This window comes from Colobus angolensis, unplaced genomic scaffold (genome assembly GCF_000951035.1).
Source record: "Colobus angolensis palliatus isolate OR3802 unplaced genomic scaffold, Cang.pa_1.0 Scaffold218, whole genome shotgun sequence".
Taxonomy (NCBI): domain Eukaryota; kingdom Metazoa; phylum Chordata; class Mammalia; order Primates; family Cercopithecidae; genus Colobus; species Colobus angolensis.
In genome coordinates this window covers 1,849,768-1,865,262 of record NW_012115355.1, presented here as the reverse complement: position 1 = coordinate 1,865,262, position 15,495 = coordinate 1,849,768, and positions in this window count along the sequence as shown.

Sequence of the window (15,495 nt, the reverse complement as noted above, 5' to 3'; positions counted from 1 at the left end):
TGACGAGTTGATGGGTGCAGCACACCACCATGGCACAAGTATACATATGTAACAAACCTGCACGCTATGCACATGTACCCTAGAACTTAAAGTACAATAAAAAAAAAAAAAATACAGAAACAGTTAAAAAAAAAAAAAGAAAGAAAGGCAAGTAGAAATTAGACAAGAAAAGGCCTGTGAGTTTAACAAAATTTAAGTGGAAGAGCTAAATGAGTTGGGGCATAAAATTTGATGAGTCCAGGTTTACAAGAAATGCTCAGATGACTTGACGTGTGAATTCTCTCAAATATTCACAAATCAGATAATACTAATCCTTCTCTATTTATTTCAGAGAATATAGGAGAAGGGATCAATTCTTATCTCATACCTTGATACCTGGACATAGACATCACAGAAACACATAAATGAACATCAGTATCCTTTATGTACATAAACACATAAACATTAATATTATACTAGCAAACCAAATTCAAGACCATATACAAAATAATTATATGTCAAGTACAAGTAGAATGTATCCAAGGAGTACTGGTTCTTTTACAACCTGAGAATCAATCAATGTAATAGCCATATTAATACAAAGGTTACAGAAAATAAACTGCATAATCATCTTAATTAAGGCATAAAATTAGACTAAATCAAATATTCATATAAGTAAAACAGATTAACAAACTAGAAAAAACAGAAAACTTTATAATTCTGATAAATAGCATTTACAAAAAGCTCACAGCAAACATTATATATAATGATGAAAAACAGGATATATTCTCCCTGAGATCAAGAACAAGGAAAGAATGTCTGCTTTTACCACTTCTATTCAACAGTGTCCTGGAGACTCTACTTTGTACAATAAGGCATAAATTAAATAATTAAAACTGTCTTTATTCCCAAATAACTTGATAATATATGAAGAAAATATTATGTCAAAGAATCCAAAAATAACTATTAGTACCAAAAAACGAGTTTGGTAAGACTGAAAGATTCAAAATTAGTATGGAAATAAATTGTATTTCTATAACCTAGTAACAAGAAAACAGCAAAAAATCAAACAAACAAACAAAATAATGTGGGAAGCAATTCCATTCATAGTAGCTCCAAAAAGGAAAGAAAAATGCATAAATTTAACAAAAAATTGTAAGTCAATCAGAACCACAAAACATTGCTGAAATTAAATAATATTTAAATGAATGGAGAAACATTCCATGTTCCTAAATTGGAAGACACAATATTATCAAGAAGACTATTTTCATATTTAATTTTAATTTTTTCCCCTTCCCACAAAAATTCAGCAGTCTCCTCAGTCTCCTTGTAAAATCTGCCAAGTTGATGCTCATATTTATGTAGAAATCTAGTGCACTTAGAATAGCAAAAAACAATATTGTTAAAGAAGAGCAAAGCTGGAGGACTTAAACGTCTTGATTTCAAAACTTACTATGAAACTATAGCAATTAATGTAGTTTATGGTAGTGGCATAAAGAGAGACATATAGATCAATGTAAGAGAATTGAGATCCAGAAATAAATCATTGCTTTTATTGATTTTTCTACAAATGTTTCAAAATAATGAACTGTGGAAAATAGTCTGTTCAACAAATTGTGTTCACATTAAAACAGACCGAATTTATACTTTTAACCCGTATCATAATAAATAATGAAACACAGACCTAAAACATACATGAGACAATACAGTAGAACATTTTGTGATCATAAATTAGGCTACAAGCTCTAACATATGACATCAAAAGCATGTTCCATCAAAAATAATAAATTTGAAATTATCAAAATAAATATTATTCAAAAGACTCCCTTAAGAAAATGAAAAGACAGGCCACGTTGGGGAAAAGTATTTTCAAATAATATCTGATAAAGAAATTAATCAGAATGTATAAAGAATTTCATAACATTGAAACTATGAAAACAACTCAGTTTTAAAATAGGAAAATCTTAAATAGATATGTTACCAAAAAATAGCTAATAAACACATTAAAACATTCAACATTTTTAGAGAAATGCAAATTAAAACTCCAATGAGCTGTCACTATATGCCGCTACATGGCTATAATCAGAGACAGGTAATGTGTTTTCAAGGATGTAGAGAAGTCAGGACTATGATATATTATTGGTGAGAATATAAAATGGTGTAGTTGCTTTGGGAAACATTTTGGCAAGTTTTTAAATGTTAAACATAAATTTACCATTTGACACAACAGTTACACTACTAGGAATTTACTCAAAAGTAAAAAACCATACTCACACAGGAATGTGAACAGTATTTATAACAGCATTTTTATATCCAAAAACTGGAAAAAAATCCAGATGCCAAATAAAAAATGAATGAAAGAATGGATAAACAACAGTGGTATATCCATATAAGGATATACTTTTCAGCAACAAAAAGCAACAACTGATGCCTCCAGTTTTGTTCTTTTGCTTAGGATTGTCCAAAGCTCCTTTTTGGCATCACACTACCTGACTTTAAACTACAGTATAAGACTACAGTAACCAAAATAGCATGGTACTGGTATAAAACAGGCACATAGACCAAAGAAACAGAATAAAGAACTCAGAAATAAAACTGCACATCTGCAACTATCTGATCTTCTACAAACCTGACAAAAACAAGCAATGGTGAAAGGATTTCCTATTTAACAAATGGTGCTGAGAGAACTGCTTATCCATATGCAGAAAATTGAAACGGGACCCCTTTCCTACACCTATACAAAAAATTAACTCAATATGTATTAAAGACTTAAATGTAAAGCCCCAAACTATAACAACCCTAGATGAAAATCTAGGCAATATTATTCAGGACATAAGCATGGGCAAAGATTTTATGGTGAAATCTCCAGAAGCAATTGCAGCAAAAGCAAACATTGACAAATAGGATCTAATTAAGCTGAAAAACTTCTTCACAGCACAAGAAACTATCATCAGAGTGAATGGAGAACCTATAGAATGGGAGAAAAGCTTTGCTGTCTATCTGACAAAGGTGTAATATCCAGAATCTACAAGGAACTTACGCAAATTTACAAGAAAGAAACAACCCCATTAAAAAGAGGGGAAAAAACATGAATAGACAATTTTCAAGAAAAGATATATATATGGCCAACAAACATACGGAAAAAAAGGTCAATGCCACTGATTATTACAACAAGGCAAATCAAAACCACAGTGAGATACCAGTTTGTGCCAGTCAGAATGACGATTGTTAAAATGTCAAGAAACAAGACTACACTTTCAGGGATCATTTCTATAGTTTGTTACTAGAGAAGCTTCTCTGAACGTGTAGAGAGCACCAGAACACATAGACACAGGGAGGGGAATATCACACACTGGGGCCTATCGGGGGTGGGGGGCTAGGGGAGGGATAGCATTAGGAGAAATACTTAATGTAGGTGACAGGCTGATGGGTGCAGAAAACCACATGGCACATGTATACCCATGTAATAAAACTGCATGTTCTGCACATGTACCCCAGAACTTAATGTATAATAAAAAATAAAAATAAAGAGCATGCTTACAAAATTAAGACTGAATTTCAGAAAGGTCCTCCATCATTATTTTAGTTGAAGGAATTCATTAGGCTCTCTTTCCTTAAAACATATCATCAAGTATGATATGGAGGGTACTTTTTTTAAAAAGGGGGGGAGAAGGGATAAAAGGAGAGGAGGAAATAAGATTTACAAAAAGTGAAGTTGGAAGGAGAATCGAGGGGAAGAAAAGAGGATGAGAGAAGAGGACAGAAAGGGAAACAGGAAGAGGAAGGGGGCATAGGGGGAAAAGAAGTAAAAAGCATGCCTATGAATGGTTAGCCCTGTCCTGTATTTAATCCTGTATAGTAAATACAGGATTAAAAAGATTAAGTATTGCTTCTCAGCCTTTGGCTAAGATAAAGTATAAAACCTGAAGTAGCTGCAAAAGGGAAACAATAGTTGAAACTGTTCCTGTGCAAAATGTTTTGTTTTAAATAATGTTTTGTTTTAAATAAATGTTTTGTTTTAAATAAAGGAGTTTAAGTCAAAATGTCAAGAGACAACAGATGCTGGTGAGGTTGCAGAGAAATAGGAATTCTTTTACACTATTGGTGGGAATGTCAGTTAGTTCAACCATTGTAGAAGACAGTGTGGTGATTCCTCAAAGATTTAGAACCAGAAATACCATGTGACCCAGCAATTCCATTACCAGGTCTATACCCAAAGGAATAGAAATCATTCTATAATAAAGATACATGCACACATGTTCACTGCAGCACAATTCACAATAGCAAAGACATGGAATCAACCCAAATGCCCATCAATGATAGACTGGATAAAGAAAATGTGGTACATGTACATGATAGAATACTATGGAGCCATAAAAAGGAGTGAGATCATGTCCTTTGCAGGGACGTGGATGAAGCTGGAAGCCATTATCCTCAGCAAACAAACACAGGAACAGAAAACCAAACACTACAGGTTCTTATTTATAAGCAGTAGCTGAACAATGAGAACACCTGGAAACAGGGAGGGGAATAACACACACTGGGACCTGTTGAGAGAGTGCACCAGGGAGGAGCATTAGGAAAAAGAGCTGATGTATGCTGGACTTAATACGTAGGTGATGGGTTGATAGGTGGCAGCAAACCTCAAGGCGCTCGTTTACCTAAGCAACAAACCTGCACATCCTGCATATATGCCCGGGACTTTAAAATAAAATAAAATAAAACAAAACAATTCAAAAGAAGAACAACAACTGATACATTCTGCAGCATAAATAAACCTCAAAATTGGGCAAAATGAAAGAAGTCAGATGCAAAAAACGATACATTGTTTAAATCAAATTATTTACATTGTTCAAAAAAGGCAAATTTACAGTGATGGAAAGAAAGATCAAAGGCAGTATAAGGTGGAGGGTGTGTGGGAGGGTAGATTCATTATTGCCAGGCAAAGTTTTAGGGTAACTGAAGTGTTCTAACGTTGGGTTGTGGTGAACAATTGTACAATTTTGATAAAAATAAAGATAATAGGGGAGAAGTCGGTTCCTTTATTGAGGCACCTCACTAAGGAGGTGATAATAGAGTTAGGACCTGTAGGATGGGAAGGATACAAGCTACCTGAGAGTATGGAGGCAAGGATTCAAGCTGTCAAATAACCTGGGTTAGCTTCCCAAGTAAAGACAAAGATCCTGAGAAGGTTTTAGAACAGCAAAAGAAAGAAGATACCAGAGAATGCACTTCTGATCACTGGGGGGTCTCTGGTAGGGAACTTTGTCTCTAACTCATTAGGCAGCCTTTTATTAACTGCCTCTAGCAAGGGGCTTTATAGGCAGGCACATGGCAACATATTCAGAGGGACTGAAATTTGTTTAATTATTTGTTTTGCCAACTTGAAATTCTGAATACTTTTATCTTTGAACTTGGATTTTGTAAGTGAAACCCAAAGGGGTGATGGAGAATTCATGTTGGTAGAGAGATAAGCATAATATGATCTTCTACCATTATTAATTACCATCCATTTACCCACAATGCTTTCAGTGACCCGTGAGCACATAATTCCAGTGGAACCAGAATGCTTGGGAGTTCAGTGAGAGTCAAAATGAGTAGTATTCAGAGTAAGAGGGTTATGCCTGTGTCTGAACATGGAGGATGGGAATGCCGACAGCTCGACAGCCCTGAGACGGCACACTTTCGATTTGAAACACAACTTTCTTTGAATGCAGAAAGAAGGCAAAGATGTTCTAAGAAACACAAACAATTAAGAAATGATATCATAAACTTTCTTACTCATGTTACTTTCCTGTATTAGCCAGTGAATTACACTGAAAATGATAGAGAAGGAAAGGCAAAGACAGGACGATCCTTTCCTATCTTTGCCTTTCTGTGGAGCGTTGGTAGTGAGTGGATACAGCACAAAGTAAGACAGTTGAGTTAGTTTCTTGCAGAATTTTCACTCTTCTGGTAATAACAAAATACATATGCATACATGAGCTACAAAATAGAAATCGTGTAATTTCCTTGATCCCATAACCGAACGAAATGTTCTTATATTTGCATTTTGAAACTGACATTATACAACGTAAAGACGAACAGCAAACTTTATGGCAATAAAGTAAAATTTTACTTTTTCTTTACTTAGAATAACATTAGTTAGCAAATTTAAAAATGTCACAAATTTAAAGTTTGTAGAAAATGAGAATAAAGCTTACGATTTTGGTATCTTTATTGTCACATTTTACCATACATTACTAATAAAAAAATTCCATGATTTTTATTTTGCATTGAGCCTTGCAAACTAAATGGCTAGTTCTAATTGCTGAGAGATTTTATCAAACTTACTATTCTGAGGAGGTTAGAGGTTTAAAAACTCTACCTTGCTCAGATGTTACACTTTTCCCTGGTTTAGGTGTATGATCAGAGGTGAGATTTGCATGTGTGAGTTATTATGAGACAGTATTTAATTCCTTAGGTTTATATTGTGCCTTCAACTTGAAAAGCTAAATCTAGGCTTGCAAATTTGGCCAATAAATAATTGTTATTGTTCTGTCTTTGCTGTGAAATTGACTAAGACTTTTGAGAGCAGCCTTCTGGGTTATCAAACCAAACTGCTGCTTGCTCACTCCCACATCCCAGTTATTTTGGTATAAGCATATATGGCAGATTTTCACTGAAAAAATACAACAATACAGTCATTCGTCAGTAGGCATAAGGGATTGTTTCCATGACCCCCACACATAAAATCTGCAGATGTTCAGGTCTCATATAAAACAGTGTAATATTTGCGCATAACCTATGCATATCCTCCTGCATACTTTAAATCATCTCTAGATTTCCGTAAACACTACGGAAATAGTTGTATTTTCAAATTTGTATTATTTGTATGGTATTATTTTATTGTCATATTTTTATTTCTTTCCAAATATTTTTGATTCACAGTTTATTGAATTCATGGATGTGGAACCTGCAAATGTGGAGGACAGATTGTATTGCTTATTGAAACTTTGAGTTCTTTATATTTACTAGATTATGGATTTTCTTTCTTTCTTTCTTTCTTCTTTTTTTTTTTGCATGTCAGAGGTTATTTTCTTAAATTATTTTTCTCTTTTTTAACTTGTATTTCAGATTCAGGATGCATATGTGCAAGTTGGTACCTGAGTATATTGCATGATATCGAGGTCTGTGGTATAAATAATCCCATCACCAGGTACTGGGAATAGTGTCCAACAGTTTTTCAACCTTTAACTTCACCTCTCTTCTCCTGCCACTATAGTAGTCCCTCATCTTTATGTCCATGAATACTCAATGTTTAGCTCCCATTTATAAGTGAGAACATACTGTATTTGGATTTCTGTTCCTGTGTTAATTTGCTTAGGAAAATGACCTCTAACTACATCTCTGTTGCTGGAAAGGTCAGCATTTCATTCATTTTTATGGCTGCATAGTATTTCATGGTGTTTGGGCAAAAGACGTGAACAGACACTTCTCAAAAGAAGACGCACACATGGCCAAGAGACATGTGAAAAAGCGCTTGTGATGACTAATTATCAGAGAAATTCAAATTAAAACCACGGTGAGATACCATCGCACATCAGTCAGAGTGGCTACTATTAAAAAGTCAATAAACAACGAATGTTGGCCAGGCTGTCGAGAAAAGGGAATGCTTAATTTTTTATTTATCATTCACTGTTGGTGGGAATGCAAATTAGTTCAGCCACTGTGGAAAGCAACTTGGAGATTTCTCAAAGAACTTAAAATGGAACTACCATTCAACCCAGCAATCTCACTACTGGGTATATCCTCAAAGAAAACAAATCATTCTACCAAAAAGACTTGCACTCATATGTTCATCACAGAGCTACTTACAATAGCAAAGAGGTGGAATCAACCTAGGTGCCCATCAATGGTGGATGAAACCAAAACAATTTGGTACATTTACTGGATTGTAGAAGTAAATTATCTTCATCACTACTGGCTACAAAATCACAGAAAACAAGTAAATAAATAAGCAAAATATAAACAACAGTAACAAGACTATTGACGGCGCTGATCAAGCTTATAAAAATTGCCTATTTGTGTCCTGTTTAAAAATTACCACAGCATCACCAGGAGCAGTGGCTCATGCCTGTAATCCTAGCACTTTGGGAGGCCATGGAGGGCAGATTGCCTGAGCTCAGAAGCTTGAGACCAACCTGGGCAACATGGTAAAACTCTGTTTCTACTAAAAATACAAACAAATTACCAGCCGTGATGGCACATGCCTGTAGTCCCAGCTACTTGGGAGACCAAGCACGAGAATTGCTTGGACCTAGGAGGCAGAGGTTGAAGTGAGCTAAGATCATGCCACTGTACTCCAGCCTGGGCAACAGAGTGGGACTCTGTCTCAAAAAAGTAAAAAAAATTAAAATAAAAAAGGAAAAAAAAAAGAAAGAAAAATTACCACATCACTGTAAGAGAAGAAAAAATCAAGCAAAGATTTAGGAAACTCCAGCAAGAGCCAAAAATATATGTATTTTTTTCTCTAAATAAATAGAAGAAGTAATAACTGAAAGACAGCAGTGTGCTGAGCTACCAAAAGACCAAAAGATATTGCTAAATTTGTACATGATATTGCAATGAAAAGGATTACGGCAGCAATGAAACTGTCCAAGGGAACAACTGACTAGGAGGAAAAGTGCTTAAGTCATAGAACATATTGTTTAGTAATCAAAAACACACACAACAAAATAAAATAAAACATAAAAAACACAGCTCAACAGCATAGAGAGTTAAGGAGTCATGAAGGGTTTGAAAATAGCAACCAGATTTAAGAGTTTTTCTTAAAAAAAATCAAAGGATTTTTAGACTTGGGAGGAACAAACCTTCTATCTTACCAGCATTCTTACTCAATTACTTCAGTTGCGGAAGATCCTAGTATTCCGAGATCCAATACAGATGTGGTTGATTTAATACCTCCCTCACTAACATAGCTTTCCTATTTTCATTCCTTCAACAGAATTACCAGGGCCCATTACTTTAACCGTTATCTTGCTAAAACTCTCTAATTTATTTACTATTTTTATTTTGTCTCCTCTGAAATGCAACTTACCAATCCTAGATAAATCCAGCTACCTGACTTCTTCATATCTGTGATAGATATTATAATGTTTAATGTATGATAAAACTGTAGACATAAGTGCTATAATAAATCTGTATAACTCCAATTGTTTTTGTCACTTAGATTTCTTTGTTTCCTTAGGAGTATTTTTTTCTAATATTCCACGAAGGTAGTCTCAGTCAGTTTTTTTATCTGCATCTTCTAGTTTCCTGATTAAACTGTCAAAGAAAAAACAGGTCAGAGAGAGTTAAACAGTCTAGGAAAACTTGATTTAAGCCTGCTAAAATAGAGGAGAGAATTGAAGTTAACTCTGCAGAAACAAAAGGCATGAGGGTCGTTAAGCATTGGGATGAGGTAGAGGAAAATACTGAAGAACATCAGGCACGAGATTCGTGAATGTGATCGGGCCATCTGATTTGCTAAATGGTGTTCCTTGAAGCTAGGCTCCTACCTTTTCACAGAGAATGAGAAACTGGGGCAAAGTGGTGGCTCCCAGGTTCTTGAGAAAGACTTTCCTAGTATGTAAAACTGGCAAGAGGCTTGGAGAAGCCTTCCGTCCCAAAGAGGTAAGAGAAAGAATTTAGAATAAAAAGTTTTTTCTAGTAAATGCCCAGAGAAAATGGAGGTCCAGACACATAGGAAGAAATCTGCCTAAAGATTGGTCAAGCTGAGGGAAAATATAAAGCCTTCTTGGACATCCTCACCTGCCCCCACTTAGCTAATTACTTCTACTTCACATTAGTCTTTCATTAGACCTATGGGTTAACCTGTCTTTCTTCCCTGGAAGGTGCTTTTCCTCATTTCTGCACACGTCCGTCCAATCTAAGCTCCTTTCTCTGTGTTTTGCATTTTATTTCCTTGATTTGCTTGGTAATATCCATTAATTTTCCTTGTAGTCTCTTATATTTTCAACTTCGTCTCTGTTTGCTCCTTCTTATTAGCATCAAATCGTTTTCAAAACAATAACAAAACAGCCAAATCCCATTTATTACACCATTCTGTTATTCAGCTTCTCTTTAGAGCCAATTTTATTGAAATATTTTATGAACCACAGTCCTCTAGTCTTAATTTCCTACTTCTATACCCACCCATACTTTTTCTCTGCATCACTTATATAAACCTTATTTTATAATAAAAAGCAATGGCCCTTTTGTTTCCCCTATTATATTTGATATTTCAATATCATTTTGAGGCACTGAATACACCATTTGCTTACTTATTTACTTAACTACTATAATACTGTAATTTTCTCATTTTACACTTGAGGATCAGACACTTTTTGTTTTTTCCACAGGTTTTACTCTGCCTTTTCCCAAATGCTCATGTAAGAACCATGTCCTTAATGCTATTGTTTTCTTCTCCTCTACTTACACTCTCTAGCATGTTGCATTCATGCCTTTTATCATTCATGGGCTAATAGATTCTAACTATATATTTACTCGCATATCTTTCTCCTCAGTTTTGGACCATACGAAAAAATTATCTCACTATGGACATACATGTGGCATAAAACTAACCCATTTAATACTGAACTCATAACCTTTGCCCTTCCACCTTCAAAACTGTCCTTCCATTTCTCTCCATTGTTGTTTAGATGACATTTATCTAACAGAAATCTGAGAGTCAAGGATTTACATCATCCTTGACTCCTTTCTCCTTTACTTATTTCACCTCAAATACCAAGGCATGTCGTTTCTAAATGCTCTACTCCCTTAAATCTGTGAATTTTTCTCTATTTTAGTGGTTGATTTTCTCCTTTAGGTGCATCTAGATTACTGTAATAGCCTGTCTGTATTTAACTTTGTCCCCTTCTTGGAAATTATTTATCTAGCACTATGTAATCTGGCTATTTTATTTACTTCAAAACTTTTGATACAGTGTTTCTTATTTCAGAAAATTTTTGAAATAGTTAAGCAACTACTACTACTTACCACTTCAGGCAAATGCTCCTTAATCAACACCAACTTTTGTACTAGATTTGTATCTGTCTTAATTGCCTTTTAGTTCTTCAGACACTAAATGTCTCAAACCCTTGAGTTTTGGTATTTTCCTTTTCTTCTGCCTGAAATACACTCTCTACTCCCTCCTTTACACCACCTCTCACTGGGTCTATTAGTTAGCTGTGCTGCAGTAGCAAACGTTCAACAACAGATATATTTTTAACTCACTCATTTTGCATGCTGCCTTTATGGGTCAGTTACTATGACTTTACTAAAGTGTGAAGTAATTTAATCATTATTGTTTTTTCCTACAACTTTATTTAAAAATTCATTTTCAGGCATTTTTGTCTTGATAGAATTTTTTATCTTTTTGTCAGTACCTCGAAGAGTATGTTAGGATCAGTATGAAATGTTGAACTTAATGAACATACTAGTATTCAGGCTAACCTTGATGTCTATTACATAGATTTAATATATAATACATATATATTTACAGAATGTTTCTATTTTTACTTTTTTTGCATTACAGGTTATAATTTTCATTAAGAAAAAGAAAAGCTGAAGGTAGATCAGCATATAAAAATTATCTCTTTTTGCAGAATTGAAAGTAGTACCTCTATTAACTTTTAAAAGGTTACAATAAGTATATTTCCTTCTAATAGGTCAAAAGAAATCCAGGACACCTAAAATAAAGACTTGATTAAGTATGTTTTAAATTACTTCTTTTTATTATTATTTTATTGCATTCCCAAGGACACAGTGTAAAGTGAATTGAAGTGAAAAAAATTAGAGTGATCAATATCATCATAACCCAAATTACTTTGAATCATTTGCTCATCTCTAACTATTATGAGCAACTTGAGTTGACATTTTCTATATCAATTAACATTATACTGAATATACTTCAATTTAATTTTCTCTAAATAACTTTTTTATATGCTACATGGAACAAGATCTTGCTAAGTACCCTTCATTTCCAGTTTATATGCTTCAGTTGAAAGATAATTTGATTGCTTTTCTTTTGTGTCAGGGTCTTATTATAAGTTTTTCACATAAATATGAAACTCAAAATTGAGTTTATAATTCCCTGTGTAGAATGACTTGGACTAACAATGTGATTTTTTTAGTGAATATGAATATTTACCTCTCTTATAAGACATAAAAGGAAAAGAAGCACTGAAAGTAAAAAATTCGACTTGCAGGTAACCATCCTAAGATCTGCGCCATCCCCCAAAACTTAGTGAAAACTTTTTAGTGTCAGCCTCAATTTACTCTCTTGGACTATTCTAGTAGATGGATAAACTATTTCTCTACATCTAGACGTGCTACTTTTCAATTGATTTCTTACAGTTGGAGTGATATTTCTGACTTATAATGTGATATTATCCCTTCATTAAAACTATTCATGGTTTCTTATCACAAACCTGTAAGCTTTTCAGTCTCCAAATCCCTACATCATCACTCGTGCTATATTGCATTATTTGCTCTTACATCAAAATGTCTTGATTTCTACTCCTCCACACAGCATCTTCTTTATATCAGGAATGACTTTTATGTATATATTTTTTAACTGGTGATACTTTCTGTCTTCTTTTATGACTCAGTCTCTTGAATTGTTACGTGCCTTCTTTCATCATGATTTTTATAGCTTATCAACGTATATTTATTTTTGAAAACTACATGGTGTTAGATAATATGTCTTTTCTTTCTTTTTTTTTTTGAGACAGAGTCTCATTCTGTCACCCAGGCAGATCGCAGTGGCGCAATCTCAGCTCACTGCAGCCTCTGCCTCCTGGGTTCATGTGATTCTCCTGCCTCAGCCTCCCGAGTAGCTGGGATTACAGGCACACACCACCACGCCCAGCTAATTTTCTGCGTATTTTTAGTAGAGACGGGATTTCACTATTTTGGCCAGGCTGGTCTCAAACTCCTGACCTCGTGATCCACCCGCCTCAGCCTCCCAAAGTGCTGGAATTACAGGCATGAGCCACCGCGCCCAGCGATAATATGTCAAGTCTTGGATAAATAATAACAGATGTGGTCACTCCAAACTTGTTATGAAATACAATAATCAAGAAATGCATCATAGAAATATAAGTAGATAACCGGTGAATAGTGTTATAAAATAAGAGGAAAGTGGAATCATGATACAATATAAATTAGGGAAATTATCAAGGCACTGAGGTCAGGAAAGCCTTTCCAGGAAAATAATAATTAAACTAAAAACTAAAAGATGCGTAGGAGTTGTCTATGTAAAAGAAGCAGCAGAGACCATTCTAGCAGAACTAGCATATGCAGAGGCCATCTGCTAGAATTTTACTTGGGAGATAAGAGATTTTGAAATTGAGCAAATACAACCAGAGGGAACAAGCATGAAAGGCTACAGCATTTGTGGGATCCAGACCAGTTGATAGATTTGAGGAGTTAAATGTTTATCTTAAGAACAATGAGACAATGTTAACGTATTTTAGGTAGATTAATAAATAAGGAGAGTTGCTTTTTGTTTGATTTTTCATGATGGTATTCAGAGAACTAATTGTAGGAGACAAAGAATGAGTCAGTGGTTTTGATTTGAAATGCTTCACACTAGAGGGGCATTTTGGAAATTTGTAAAGGCAGTTTACACAATGATTGGGGTTCACCAGTAAAAGTTAGTGAATGAGAGTGGCAGTGTTAGATCACAGAGATCAGTTCTATACAGGAAAATATTGTCCTTCCAGAAATTGACATACTTTGAACAATGTGTTTTTATTTATCTAGGTAAGAGCACGAGTGTATTTTACATAAAGCCAAAAGTGTTTTTTTGTGTAGTTTTAATACACCAAATATTATGGGCAAATTGTTTTGATATCACTTAATTTTACATAAATGTAACTCTGGTGTAAATCAAGGAGAGTTTTTGTATTTTGCTGTATTCAAAATAAAACAAGAATTAATCATGATTGTAAAAAATTTTATTGCTGACAGCAGTACATTAATGATGTCAATACACATGCTAATGATACACCAACAAAACATACCTGTATAAATGTGCTTTTATATCTGTTACATTTATTATAATTCTAAATACATATTAATATTCTACTTTAGTAATTATTTCACAAGGTAAAACAAATTGAAAAGTATCAACAATACTCAATTGAACATTGAAATTGAGTTGCTTAATATTGTTAATAAATTAACTATTACCCTGTGGCGACAGTTTTGTTTTTCTGTTGAAGCAGACATCTTTGGTATTAAAGAGGTTGCCAGGAAACACTGCTAGTAAACTGAAAAAGATATATCACATTTTACAGAATAAATGTGAAGTTTGTATTAAATTTAAAGTTTGTAATATTGTCAATGTGATGTTGATAATGTCTTTTATTTAGTATTTAACCTCCCATTTTTGTTTTTACTTCACAGTACAAATTATTAAAAACTAAGAAAACCACACACTACCATGAAAATAATAAAACCATTCCTGTAAGAGGCTATGAGGCCGGGTGCGGTGGTTCACGCCTGTAATCCCAGCGCTTTGGGAGGCCAAGGTGGATGGATCATGAGGTCAAGAGATCGAGACCACCCTGGCCAACATGGTGAAACCCCGTCTCTACTAAAAGTACAAAAATTAGCTGGGCACGGTGGCACACGACTGTAGTCCCAGCTATTTGAGAGACTGAGCCAGGAGAATCGCTTGAACCCAGCTACTCAAGAAGCCGAGGGAGGAGAATCGCTTGAACCCGGGAAGTGGAGTTTGCAGTGAGCCTAGATGGCGCCTCTGCACTCCAGCCTGGTGACAGAGTGAGACTCTGTCTGGAAAAAAAAAAAAAAAAAGAAACTATGAGTATAAAGGGATAAAGGGCCAAAAAAAAAAAAATTCTAAATAAAGTTGCCACTGGCGATATCACTCTTCCAAAAAAAAAAAACAAAATCATGAAGTGAAAATGTTACAAATCGGCTGTATAATTAAAAGCAATCAAGAAAAATTTCCACTGCCAGTGAGTAAAGAACAAATCCATTTGCAAATGTCTTGTTATTACATCCATCTTTTTAAAGATGTGTCTTGAAGTCACTTTTCCATATAGCTTCTGTCACATTTTTCTCCTCTCTTTGACAGATAAATTATCTTAAAATGTTGCCCATGCTCTTTGGCTGCCCAGGACCCAGAACTTTTTTCTCTTCTCTTCTCTCTTGTATAGTTACTCATTTAGTCTTCTCATACAGCCTCATGGCTTAAAATACATATGTAAATGTATATGTACATATATGTATTCAGAATCTGACCACTTCTTACTCCACTGCTATCACAGTGGTTTAAGTCACCACAAACTCATACCCTGACAATTTTAGTAGACTCATAATTAGTATTTCTACTTCTACCCTTGCCACCTCGATGCTATAATCTATTCTCAACACAGCAATTATCTGTAAGCTAATGCCCAGACCATGTCACTCTTCTTTCTGTTCATAATCCTCTTCACCTTACTTATAGTAAAGGTCAAGCAC